Here is a 14666-nt window from a genome sequence, read left to right on the forward strand (position 1 = left end):
ATCAAGTTACATTTACTATTTACTTCGCTAGTTACTATTGCTATTTCATTTAAACATTTACAACTCTTAGAATTAATAAATACTAGATTTAATTGTTCCCTAGCTCATTTACACTAGGACTCTCAGCTTGCAAAACAAAACCGAGGAGCAAGAACAAAGAGAGAACTTGTTCTACACACGTTGTATGGTGCAAGGAAAGGTCTGCAGTCTGATCATTGATGGTGGAAGCTGTGTCAATGTTGCTAGCGAGACAATGGTGAAGAAGCTTGGCTTGAAAACTCAGAAACATCTTAAGCCTTATCGACTGCAATGGCCAAATGAAGAAGGCGAGATGAGGATATCTACTCAGGTATCTGTACCCTTGTCCATTGGGAGATATGAAGATGACATTCTCTGTGATGTTATACCCATGGAAGCCAGCCACATATTGCTTGGAAGGCTTTGGCAGTTTGATAGGCGTGTCATTCACGATGGCTTCACCAATAAACATTCTTTTGAGTTCAATGGCAAGCGAACTATCTTGGTGCCTCTAACTTCTAAAGAAGTACATGAAGACCAGCTTCAACTTCAGAAAAAGAAAGAGATTGATCTCAAACCTGATAAGCAAAACAACTTCTATGCCAAAACTAGTGAAATCAAATGATCTATTTACTCTCATCAATCGGTTCTCTTATTTGTTTTTAAAGAATCTCTTTTGTCTCTAACCGATTGTACACCGATATATCCGAGTGAGATGTCAGCTCTTTTACAGGAATATCAGGATATATTTCCAGAAGATAATCCCATTGGCTTGCCACCTAACCGTGGGATTGAGCATCAGATTGACTTTGTACCAGGAGCTACTCTTCCCAACAGACCAGCATACAGAACTAATCATGTGGAAACCAAGGAGCTACAAAGACAGGTTGAGGAACTGATGGAGAAAGGCCACACCCGTGAGAGTATGAGCCCATGTGCTGTACCTGTGCTCCTTGTGCCTAAGAAAGATGGGATCTGGCGCATGTATGTTGATTGTAGAGCAATCAACAATATAACAGTGAAGTATCGCCACCCTATTCCTAGATTAGATGATATGATTGATGAATTACATGGCTCTAGTATCCTTTCTATGACAGATTTGAAGAGTGGGTATCATCAAACAAGAATGAAAGAGGGAGATGAGTGGAAAACAGTCTTTAATACTAAGCAAGGGCTGTATGAGTGGTTAGTCATGCCCTTTGGATTAACCAATGCCCCTAGCACTTTTATGAGATTGATGAACCATGTGCTTAGATCTTTCATAGGCTTGTTTGTGGTAGTATACTTTGATGATATCCTTGTTTACAGTAAGAGCCTAGAAGAGCATATAGATCATCTTAGGTATGTTCTTGATGTGTTGTGAAAAGAAAAATTGTTTGCTAACCTTAAGAAATGCACTTTTTGTACTGATAACTTGGTTTTCCTAGGATTTGTTGTGAGTGCAGATGGAGTAAAGGTGGATCAGGAGAAGGTGAGAGCAATTCAAGAATGGCCAATTCCTAAGACCATAAGTGAAGTGAGGAGCTTCCACGGGCTTGCTGGTTTCTACAGACGGTTTGTTTAAGACTTTAACACTATAGCAGCTCCCTTGACTGAGGTGATAAAGAAAGAAGTCGGATTCAAGTGGGGAAAAGCACAAGAGACTGCCTTCCAATGCCTTAAAGAGAAGCTTACTCATGCCCCTCTTCTTATACTTCCAGATTATAATAAAACCTTTGAGATTGAATGTGATGCTTCTGGTATTGGAGTGGGTGCTGTGTTGATGCAGGAAAAGAGGACAATAGCATACTTTAGTGAAAAGCTTGGAGGAGCAACTCTCAACTATGAAACTTATGACAAGCAACTCTATGCTTTGGTGAGAGCTTTGCAGACTTGGCAGCATTATCTTTGGGCCAAAGAGTTTGTCATACACACAGACCATGAGTCCCTCAAGTATTTAAAAGGACAAAACAATCTTAGCAAGAGACACACGAGATGGGTCGAGTTCATAGAAACATTTCCATATGTGATCAAGTACAAACAAGGTAAAGAGAATATAGTTGCTGATGCACTGTCTCGAAGGTATGCTCTCTTAAACACTCTTGATGTCAAATTGTTGGGTTTTGAGCAGATTAAAGGTATGTATGAATCTAATTTTGAATTTAAAGAAGCTTATAACTCTTGTGAAAAAATTTCTGCTGGGCATTACTTTAGACATGATGGATTTCTCTTTTATGATAATAGACTGTGTGTATTTAATTGCTCTTTGAGAGACTTGTTTGTTAGAGAATATCATGGAGGAAGTCTCATGTGTCACTTTGGTATTGCAAAGACTCTTAAAACTTTGCAGGATCATTTCTTTTGGCCTCGGATGAAAAGAGATGTGGAGAAACTTTGTACGAGATGTGCAACTTGCAAGCAAGCTAAGTCTAAGGTTCTGTCTCACGGTTTGTAAACTCCTCTTCCTATCCCTTATCATCCTTGGAATGACATATCTATGGATTTCGTTGTTGGATTGCCTAGAACTAGGACTGGAAAGGATTCTATCTTTGTTGTTATTGACAGGTTCTCAAAAATGGCACATTTCATAGCATGTCACAAATCTGATGATGTGTTGCATGTAGCTAATCTTTTCTTTAAGGAGATTGTGCGTTTACATGGCATGCCTAGGACCATAGTTTCTGATAGAGATACTAAGTTTCTTAGTTATTTTTGGAAGACTCTTTGGTGTAAACTAGGTACTAAGCTGTTGTTCTCTACTACTTGTCATCCACAGACTGATGGGCAGACCGAAGAAGTTAATAGAACTCTAGATACTCTCTTGCATGCATTCATCAAAAAGAATCTGAAATCTTGGGAAGACTATTTGCCACATTGTTAATTTGCATATAATCATGCTGTGCATTCTGCTTCTAAGTTTTCACCTTTTGAAATTGTGTATCGGTTCAATCCCACCTCTCCTTTGGATTTAATCCCCTTAACTGAGTTGAAAGGGTCATTTTGGATGGCAAAAAGAAGGCAGAGATGGTGAAACAACTCCACGAGCAGGCTAGGCTCAACATTGAAGAGAAAACTAAGCAGTTTGTCAAGCATGCCAACAAAGGAAGGCGTGAGATGGTCTTTAAAAAGGGTGACCAAGTCTGGGTTCGTATAAGAAAAGAGAGGTTTCCTAATGAAAGGAAGTCCAAGCTTATGCCGAGAATTGATGGACCTTTTGAGATCACAAAGAAGATCAGCAACAATGCCTACAAGATTGACCTCTAAGGTAAGTATGATGTGAGTAATAGCTTCAATGTTACTGACTTGATCCCTTTTATTGCAGATGATCCTGATTTGAGGTCAAATCCTTTTCAAGAGGGAGGGGATGATTTGATCATGGACCAGCCAGCTGATGGAGATAGAGATGAACCAGCTGAAGAAGATGATATCTTAACCATTCCTAAAAGTCCCATAACTCGAGCCAGAACCAGGAAACTCAAAGAACCTATTGGAGGACTAATCAGGAAGTCTTTGGAGCAAGAAGAATGTCTTGGAGGAAGCTTGATACTTCAAGACACACTGATTACATTTCAAGCCATCTTACCATCAAGCTGCGTATCATCTAGGCTAGCAAGCTATGTGTGCTCTTTTCCTATCATCGGTTTTGTCCCACTGGGTTTTGCAATGATAGGTTTTTAACGAGGCCATAGTCTTGCTAACACATCACCTAGTTGATACTCTCGGACCAAACCACATGAAGAACCTTATGTTATCTTTTATTTCTAAGTACTTATGTCTTTTATTTTTGAAAACTCTAAGTTATGTCTTTGTTTTTACATTATTAAAGGAGCGTGTTCCTTTAGTTTTGAAATGCTTGGAGCCTGTTCCAAGCCTTTCACTATATATATGTGTGTGACAGCAACCTTAGTAAGCCATCAAGTCTTCTTTCACTTAAAACCTTTGTGTTTTCTTCTCCCTTTGTTTTCACGAGTTAAGAGAGTGTCTGATGTGTAATATCCAGTCTGTTGGTGGGTAATATCCAACGCCCAAGGGCTTTAGAAAGGTGTGCCATATCTGATTTAAGCCTAGGAGTATCAAGAAGCCTTTCCGCAGCCTCTTTTGTCACCACTCGATCCACAGCCTTGATAAACTTGAGTCTTTGATTCGTTTATGCAAGGATCTATCCAAAACCCATCCAGAGAAGAGTCCTAGGATCTCATTATTTATTAATATATTATTTATGTTGGTTTTTTAATCATTGCAGGTCATAAAAAAAAGATCCGAGTAGACGAAAGCCATGAGTATCGACCGACGAGAAACTGTCGACATCGATCGACATTGCCTTACCTGCCGCGACCGATATCAACATCCTTACATCGGCCGACATCCATTCCGGTCTGGTATATCGTTCTCGCGTGTTACATTGAGTCCTTATGATTTAGTTCTCACCATAACTCTGACTGAACTGACACTGGGGACAGTGTAGTTTAAATCTGGGAGGAGGTTTACTGATAGTAGTTTATTTGTGAGTCTTAATAAAACGTTTTTCAAAAGGTTTTTATTGAGTCAAGAAGGGGATAATGAACTTTTAGATTTTTGCTTGTTGTCTAACCACTCTTTAGAACCAACCATTCTAGACTTACTGATTGCAGATAGTACTAAAGATACTAAAGTGGATCAACCTATCAACAATTCACACTTGCTGAGATTGTTTGAAGGAACCAAAGCTGACCTCCAACACTAAACTTGACACAACTGCTTGTCTTGGGGCTTGGTATACATGGGATCGGATTCTTCAAACAAGTCTGGAAGGTGAAGCCTTGTGTAGAAAGATTTATCACTCTTTCTCTCTCTATTTTCGAATTATAGATTAGATAGATAGATATCTATTAGAGATTTATTAGGAAGGAATTCGAACAGGACTTGGTGGCTACAACCATTAAGGCTTGCTTCATAAGAATTCTATAGGTAATGGATTAGAACATGACTTGGTGGCTACATCCATTAAGGCTTGCTTCAGAAATAATCATAGGATATAGGTCAAAAAGAAGTGAACATGACTTGGTGGCAACCACCATTAATGCTTGATTCATGGAAGCCTTTGACTAGGAGAGAAAATTAGTAGAGAGAGAGAGGATAGGAACTAATGTTTACCTGCAGGTGCAGATACTTATTTGAAAGTCCTTGCATCCTATGATTGTTACCCCCAAGGTAAAGTTTACACTTTTATTCATGCTAAGAAATGAGGTTGGTAGAGGGGAATGTCAGACAAGATTTGCTAAGTTGTTGGCTAGATGAATTTGGTTGCTAAGCTAGGATATGATATAATGTGCTTTTGTAATTAGGACTTTTAGATGTGAATTGCAATATTGTAGAGGTGATGATTCTAAGTTTTAAATAATGTGAGTCCCTGCAGTTTTCAAACCTCTTTCAGCGAGACTGCCTGTTTGTTTTGCTTGGGGACAAGCAAAAGGGTAAGTCTGGAGAGTTGATAGACCATGGATTTGACCCACTTTTATCTATGGTTTATAAGTGTTTTAACTACTAATTATTATATTATAGTTTATTTAGAATATTTATAGGATAAGGAGCCATTTGGAGATAAGTGATGATTTTAGAGCATTTTGGAGATATTTGGAACATGCACCCGAGATGACAATCGAGCTCGACCATCGGTCGATATTGAAGAGGAATAATCGATCGATGTTCATGTCTTGACATAGATCGACAGAGAAGTGTGCCGAAAGCCCATTTGGTCACAGCCGACTTGAAGCCCAAGTCTTCACCAATTTACAAGATTACCCCTGACGAGTTTTAACCTAATTATATAAGCTTTGCCACCGTGTTAGAGGCAAAGTGTGCTTTTCTGTTTTTTCTTGTTTTATTATTTTCACAGCAAGGTTTTCTAGGATTTTGATAGATTGGAGAGAAAATCCAAAGTTATAATTTGTGGTTGGAACTCCATTAATATCTTTTTACTATTCTAATGAAGTTTTCTTACCTAATTGATGTTATGAATTTCTTGGCCATGTCTGAGTAGTTCCACTGTTAGATTTAGGGTTTAAATAGGTTATGAGGGATTAGCCCCAACTATAGATTACTGAGTTGTGGTAATTGTCATTAAGATTGTTCATTAATGCATGTTTCTAGATAAGCTACCTAGAACTTGCCCTAGGATTGATAGATAAAAGCGAGAGTTTCATTCTCATCCTGAAAACATCCTAACTGAGCTAAGTTTCTTGCTATGAGTAAGGCGAGAGCTGATCTAGTGAGCTTAGTAAGCTATTCTTCAACACGCACATAAAGCTTAACTAGAAGCGCGTCGATCGATATCATTATTGAATAATCGATCGACGGAGCGAAAGGTGAATCGATCGATATCTCAATTGGATCATCGATCGACACTTTCTAATTGATCGACAAACGATTGTTGAGATTATTAGATCTAGTTAATAGACAAGTCCAAACATGCGAAAGCTGATAGACTTGTTGACTAAGTAGTTGAGCTTTACATTATCATGCATACAACTCATTAGGCATCTGTAGGATTATAATCCCAAGTTTCCTGAATAAAAACCCTAAGTCTAGTTATTTCCTTTAAGCACCAAAACCTCAACAAATCAATTGAGCAAACACTTGCTTGAGAAAAACTGCAATTTACATTTAAATAATTAAACCATCCTGCTTAACAAATCATATTAGATTTCTTAGTTTCCCTAGCTCCCTGTGAATTTGATCCCTAAGTACTACAACTCGACCTCTTATTTGAGAGAGTATAAATCACTCCTTAGGATAATTTTAGTGGTATCAAAAAGTCGGCGAGTACTTGCGATTTCGCGCAAGATTTTGCTCGGTACTCGATGTCGTACTCGCTCAGCTCGATTGCCTATTTTGCTAACCTTCCGGATTGACTGGGGCTATGCAGGATCGTCCGCAGTGGGAATGATGTGAGCGCTACAACTATATGTGCTGGAAATACGGCCTTAGCTTTCACGCTAACATTACGACTGCAAGCGCCAGTTTTTCCATCATCAGATAACGTGTTTCTGCGTCGAGCAAAGTTTTGCTTACGTAAAAGATGGGCTTTTGCTCACTGCGTTCTTCTCGGATGAGGACGCCGCTTACGGCCGTGACTGATACGGCGATGTACAGAACAATGGTTCTCCTTCTATGGGTTTTGCGAGTACCGGGGGAGTGTCCAAGTAGTGTTTCAGCTGTTGGAAAGCTTTTTTTGCACTCTTTGGTCCACTAGAATTTCTTATTCCCCTTCAAGGTGTTATAGAAAAGTAAACATTTATCCGTTGATCGCAAGATAAAGCGGTTGAGCGCTGCGACTCTCCCAATTAATCTATGTACCTCTCGCTTCGTTCTCGAGGATGCCATTTCGATTAGCGTGGTGATCTGTCTAGGGTTGGCCTCGATTCCGCGGAAGGTGACGAGGTATCCCATAAATTCTCCCGATTCTACTGCGAACCGACACTTAGCGGGGTTAAGTTTCATATTGTGCAGGTTCAGCCTTTCGAAGCACTCTTGGAGGTGAGTGATATGATCCCGTTCATCGATGGATTTCACGAGCATGTCATAAATGTACACTTCCATTGTTTTTCTGAGTTGTTCGTAGAACATCCAGTTGACGAGTCGTGTATAAGTTGCGCCTGCATTCTTAAGACCGAACGGCATCACTCTGTAGCAGTAAGTGCCATAGTCAGTAATGACTGCTGTTTTCTCTTGATTGTTAGGGTTCATCATGATTTGATTAAACCCGGAGAATGCGTCCATAAGGCATAAGAGTTTGTTCCCTGCCGTTGCTTCGACTAATCGATCGATATGTGGCAATGGGAAGCTATCCTTCGGACATGCCTTATTGAGATCGATGAAATCGACGCACACTCGCCACTTTTCGTTTTTTTTGTTTTTTGACAACGACCGGGTTTGCGAGCCAGTCGGGATACCTCACTCTGTTATGGATCCGACTTTGAGGAGTTTTTGGACCTCGTCGTTAACCGCACCTGCGCGTTCGGGTCCCCACTTTTGTCTTTTTTGTTTGACAGGTTTGAAAGTTGGGTCAACGTTCAGCGCGTGACATGTGACCTTGATGTCAATCCCCGGCATGTCCTCTACGACCCATGCGATCATATGCAAGTTCTTTTTAAGACAAGCTATGAGCTCTATTTTTTAGAGATTCACTTAGGTTCGCGCCGATTTTCACGCAACGATCTGGGAACGTTTTGTTTAAGGATACCGAAATTACGGACTCGCAGGTCGGCTCGAGTTTTGCTTCCAAAGCTTCGGCTATTCGTAATTGCCAAAAGATTTCATTTTTATTTATCATAGGGCGTTGTCAACGACAGACGATTTCTTTTTCTTTTGAGGCGGAAACTCGGCCAATGGGTTTTTCGTTTCAATTCTGCAGCGCGAGATTCTCCGATCTCCCTAGATGGTCTTGGCCCCGCGAGGGGTTGGGAATTTGAGAGACATGTGGTATGTTGACGGGATTGCTTGCATGGAATTGAGCCACGGAGTTCCTACGATCGCGTTATACGATGTGGGTCTATCGATGACCAAGAACTCCACAATTTTCGTCATGCTACCTGCCTTAACCGAAAGCTTGATTGTGCCGAGAGTCATGGTAGCTTCCTTCGAGAGACCTACTATCGGGCTTGGATCTTCCGCAATTTCGGATGGGTTGATTTCTATTCTTTCGAGGGTGTTTTTGAAGATGATATTGGCCGAATGTTGGGTCAAAAATGGGCATGACGGAATTAAGACCCGAAAATCCTCGGAAATCGTATTTTCGAAAAAGATAGTAAAACAAAAAATATGATTTTCGTAAAAGTTAACCAATACGAAGTTTTTACGAAGAAGTATCCTTGAAGGCTCAAAGCAAACAAACCAAGCTCGGTCATTACGCAACTACCGCACATGCACACTGTCCGGTCGCTACGTAGCAACCAAGTCCGAGCCAACGTAGCGACCGAGCGTCCGTCTTTTTCGGTCGCTTCGTAGCGACCAAGCTCGAGCCAAAGCTCGGTTGCTACGTAGCGATCGAGCGTTCGTCCCGCTCGGTCGCTACGTAGCGACCGAGCGATCGTCCCGCTCGGTCCCTATGTAGCGACCAGGCTCAAGCCAAAGCTCGGTCGCTATTTAGCGACCGAGCTCTTCCGAAACATCGATAAGACACCAATCCATGCATTCTCGTAGCGAGCTCGGTTCATGTTTTCTGCTATTCTAAATCATCGATCAAACTTTGCGGATTTAAACCGCGGAAAGTTCGTTCTTTATCGAGAGAAGTCGCAGTAAACGCTCCGAGTCGGAAGACGGCCCAAAGGGACCTAAAACACGACTCGAGGCCCATCCTACGATTTCTTAACCAAAAGCCCGTAAACCGTAGCACGGTGAACGCCGTAAACCGTAGCACGGTTTACGCTTGACATGCAAGGAAAGATAAATGTCAAGTTTCCGCGGATAAATACAAAATTTTGAGGATAATTACGAAGATCGGGAAAAATGGAATATCTCCATTTTATGCTATGACGGCTTAAGGGCAAAAGAGTAAAAGCGTAAACCGACCTTGGAGCGAGTATATAAGGAGTCCTAGGCGAGAGGCATGGGGGAGAGAACTTTTCAGAGCAAACTTAGCACTTAGAGAAATTTAGGCAATTTTCCATTTTTGTTATTTCGAGCTGCGACTCAATTAGGTTTAGCCGTTTTAGGGTTGCTAGAACTAGGAATCTCGCCGACAGCTCTCGAGCCCAGGTTTATACCTTGTTGTAAACGCTCATACGCAGATTCGGAATAAGATCTACTTTGCTCTCTTTTCGATTTCTTATACTTTATCGTTGTTATTATCGTGTTCTGATTGCTTGACGTGTGGTATTAGCAGATATCCGGGTCCTCAGGGAAATTAGGGTTTTCCTAGTTTCCTTATTTAAACGAAAATCGACAGTGCGAATTTCGGTTCCCACAGTTTGGCGCTAGAAGGAGGGGGATACAGATCAATCTAACTCGCAAAAACCACATCACGCTCAATCAGCCATGTCAACTAACGACGCGGATAAGCGTGCAGACTCCTCTTAACGGAGGCAGCGGCACCGATCTCCACACTCCAGAAGCGGATGTATCTGCGGCCAACGCACCAGCCAACGCCGCGGCGCTCGAGGAGTTTAAAAAGATATTCGCCACCTAAGAAAAAAGGTCTGAAGAACAGGACAAGCTTGTGAGCACCTTAACCAAACAGGTTGAAACCTTAACGACAAGGACTCGAGCAATCCGGCCCCGCGGAACCACTAAAGTCCGCTGGAGAAGACTCGACTCCGCTACCCCACTCGATAGATCTGGAGTTGCGCGGGAACGACCTTCGCGACAAAACCCTAGCGAGAAATCTCCCGTCGAAAAGGGAAACCCCGAAATTCCTCCGCCTCTCGCAAAGGATTCAGAGGATAACCAAGCCGAACTCATTGACCTTGATCCTAGCGATGTTTCCAATGACACCGATGAGGACGTCGACAGACATCCAAGAAGGACCAGAAGCTGATCTGCTCGGGAAAGCTCTCTGTTCGACAAACCAATGACGGAAGAGGAGGAAATCGTCTAATGGAACGAACAAGAAGAGTTGGCCGAAAAGCAAACTGAGCTCACCCGCAGTAAACGCCGACAAGCTCGGAAATCTATTGACGAGACATCAGATATCCGCGATCTTTGCGACTATATCACCAAGACTGCGGCAGAAGTAAGAACCGTAAAGTCTCAAATCCATCACGCTACAAGCGCTGCCCCCAAGATCGACAGGCTGCTGGAAGGGGCTCGGAAGACTCCCTTCACCACTCGCATCTCAGATATGAGGGTTTCGATCCGGGAAAGATCAAAGTACCAAAGTATGACGGTACGACCGATCCAAAGGCGCACCTTCAGGCTTTCCACATTATGATGGAAAGAGCGAGACTGAAGGATGGCGAAAAAGACGCCGGCTATTGCCGTCTGTTCGTCGAGAATCTGGAAGGAGCAGCCCTCGAATGGTTCGCGCGCCTTAAGCAGAACTCTATCGGGAGTTTCCGACAGCTCGCGTCGGAATTTCTCAAACAATACTCTATGTTCATAGATAGAGAAACTTCCGATGTCGATCTCTGGAGTCTATCCCAGAGGGAAGACAAACCCCTCCGCGAGTTTATCAGCTGATTCAAGCTGGTGATGTCCAGGGTCAACGGGATAAGCGACAAAGTGGCCATCGAAGCGCTCATGAAGACGCTCTGGTACAAGTCAAAATTCAGAAAATGAATAACCCTCGACAAACCGCGGACGATCTAGGACGCCCTCCACAAGGCAACAGACTACATCATAATCGAGGAAGAAACTAAAGTTCTGTCGCAAAAACATAAGTCGGCAAGACCATCCTCGAAAGACGTAGATCCGAAAACAAAAAAGAAGAACTCTCGTAACGACAAGTATGTATATCACGAGGGGGAATATCTCCAAGGAGCGCATAATTACGCGATCAATTCGGACCATTCAGCGTGTATCTGAAGGGCTTGCACAGCAGGTAATCTTCGGGGACTCCTACCATCCGAATAGCAGCGATTAAATCCTCGAACCGTTCCAGATGGTCCATAGGATGCTCGTGCGGTAACCCAGAGTAGGGTATCTGCGACACGAGAGTGTAGTATTGAGGCTTCAGCTCGAAATTCTGCTTATGGATCTCTGGAAGTCGAATAGCTTATCTGTTGGAATAGTACTCATCTGGGCGATTGTAGTCGGCCAGTGGTTTCGATCGAGCGTCCTTGTCTCAAGGTTGAACAGCTCCTGTAGCATTAGCATCAGGGATTACAGTCCCATGAGCGTCTATTTTCTGACCTATTGCATTACGCAGATGACCGTCCTGGTCATACAGGTTTCCGTTCTCGTCCTGTGTTAGAATAATAATGTTTACCATTTTTGACGACACGGTATCTATCGACGTACGCGGTGTAGTATCGATCGTTGTCGAACGATTTGGATCGATCGACGATGAAGGTCTGGTGTCGGTCGACGGTTGGTTGTGCGTATCGATCGACGACGAAGTTGTTGCGTCGAGCGATGTGGAACTTTGACCTCTACGGATGGTGCGTTCCAATGAGCAGGATCGTCTGAGAACAGCAAGTCTTTCTCCTTGTTGCTTCTGGTACCGCTGGGCATGCACCTAAAAAGACAAGAAAAAGATTATGTTAGAAAGGGGGTAGAGAAAAAAATAAGAATCAATAAAACTATATCTAATGGCGATCAAAGCTCCCCGGCAACAGCGCCAAATTTGATACCACTCAAATTACCCTAAGGAGTGTTACTCTCATCAAAAGAGGTTCAGATGTAGTACTTAGGGATCGAATCCACAAGGAGCTAGAGAACAATTAAATCTAGTGTTTATTAATTCTAAGAGTTGTAAATGTTTAAATGAAATACCAATAGTAACAAGCGAAGTAAATAGTAAATTTAACTTGGTTGGAAATGATATTAGATGCAGGGCCACTATTCAGGTGTTGGAGATTATAATATCTATAGATGCCTAATTGTTGCATGCATGATATGTTAGGACTCAATCGCGTAACTCAGTGATCAGCTGTCGCATGTTTCACTGGTTACAAGCTAGATCTCGTGTCTCAACGGTTAGTATGTTGACAACGAGAGAGTGTCGATCGATGGTCTTATTGGGACGTCGACCGATACACATTTGCCTACGTCGACCGATAGTCAGTTAAGGACATCGATCGACAGGTTCTATCCAAGCCTATGCGCGAGTATGATATGCCCTATTAAGATACTAAATTGGCGGTTAGCCCTCTCTAGCAGTCCTAATATGATATATAGATGTCAGGATGGGATAACAAGGGTGCTTGAATATGCAATCCTATGATCAAGTTTTAGTTAGCAAGGCTAAAACAAGCAATGAATACAAATCTATCATGAATATCACAACAAGGCAGATCTATAGTTTGGGGCTAATTCCACAAACCTATCTGAACCCTGGATCTAATAAGTGAACTACTCAGACATAGCAAAGCAATTCATAACAATGAAGAAATATAATTTCATAGTATAGATGAAAAGAAATGAAAACAAGGAGTTCCAATCACAAGTGATCTTCTCTCCAAAACTCTCTCTTCTCTCTCAAAGTAAAACTGTAACAAAAAGCTATCCCTCCCTGCCGTCAAAAACTTAAGCAGTATATAATCTACTAGGTTAAAAACTCGTCAAGGCATTTTCGTAATTTGGCTTGGCCTTGGGTTTTAAGTCTGCTGGATCCAAAATGTCGCATGTCTAATGTCTCGACATCGATCGATGGTACTTGTGTACATCGATAGATATTAATCTTCATCTGTCGAGGCATCTCTAGGTGTCGATCGACAGCACTGATGCGCATCGATCGATTGTTCTTCCTCTCGTCGACCTCTACATGGTCAGCTCGGGTGAAATGTCCTTTAAGCTCCAAAATGCTCCAAAGTCATAGCTTTACTCCGAAATGCACCTGAACCTTAAAACATACCTAGAAGAGTACAAAACATAGATATATATATAGTCAAACACCTATATACCATGGATGAAAACGGGTCAAATCTAAGGTATATCAACTCCCCCAGACTTACCCTTTTGCTTGTCCTCAAGCAAAACATACACGCAGTCTCTCTGAAAGAGGTTTGAAAATATTAGGGACTTAAGATTTTAAAGCATAGAAATCTTTTCCTCAACAATTTTGCAACCACATTTAAAAAGTCCTAATCACAGAAGCACACTATGCAATATCCTAGCTTAGCAACCATTTCTAACATAACACAACTCATCAATTCACGTTTGACATCCCCTCTACTGACTTCATTTCTTAGCATAAATTTAAAGTGAATGCTTTACTTTGGGAGTATCGATCATAGGATGCAAGGATTTCATACAGGTATCTGGAGCTGCAGGTAAAAGTTAGTTCCTAGTTTCTCTCTCTCTAATTTTCTCTCTTGAGTCAAAGTCAGCTTCCATTGCAGGATCAGTGACCAAGATTGGACATGCTTCCATGAATCAAAACTTAATGGTGGTTGCGACCAAGCTCTGTTCACTTCTTTTTGACCTATATCCAAGAGTTCTTTGCGAAAGCGAGCCTTGAAGATTGCCGCCTCCAAGTCCCGTTTCGAACTCTTTTATTGGAGTCTTTATAAATCAAGCCTTAATGGTTTTAGCCACCAAGTCATGTTCAGACTCATCCTAAGTAAACAATAGATCTTATATTTTTTTTTGTTATATGTAACTCACTAACTATTATAGGGTCGAAACTTAGAGAGAGAAAATGTGATAATTAATCTACACAAGGCGTTACCTTCCAGACCTGTCTGAAGAATCTGATCCCATGTATACCAAGCCCCAAGACAAGCGGTTATGTCAGGTTTAGTGTTGGAAATCAGCTTTGGTTACTTCATACGTTTCAAGGCAAGTGTGTAGTTGATAGGTTGATCTGCTTTAGCATCTATAGTGCTATCTGCAATCAGTAAATCTAAAATAGTGCTAAAGATTGGTTAGATATTCAAGTTTAAATCAATATAAGATTATAGTCCTTATTTTCAATAGCTAAGCATAATTTATTAAAATTCCTTTTATATAAGAATAAAATCAATTATATCAGTAAATCTCCTTCCAGACTTAAATATACAGTCCCAGTGTAACTTAGCCGAGTTATGATGGAA

The sequence above is a fragment of the Brassica napus genome, chromosome A5, assembly GCF_020379485.1.
Source record: "Brassica napus cultivar Da-Ae chromosome A5, Da-Ae, whole genome shotgun sequence".
In the NCBI taxonomy this organism is placed as follows: domain Eukaryota; kingdom Viridiplantae; phylum Streptophyta; class Magnoliopsida; order Brassicales; family Brassicaceae; genus Brassica; species Brassica napus.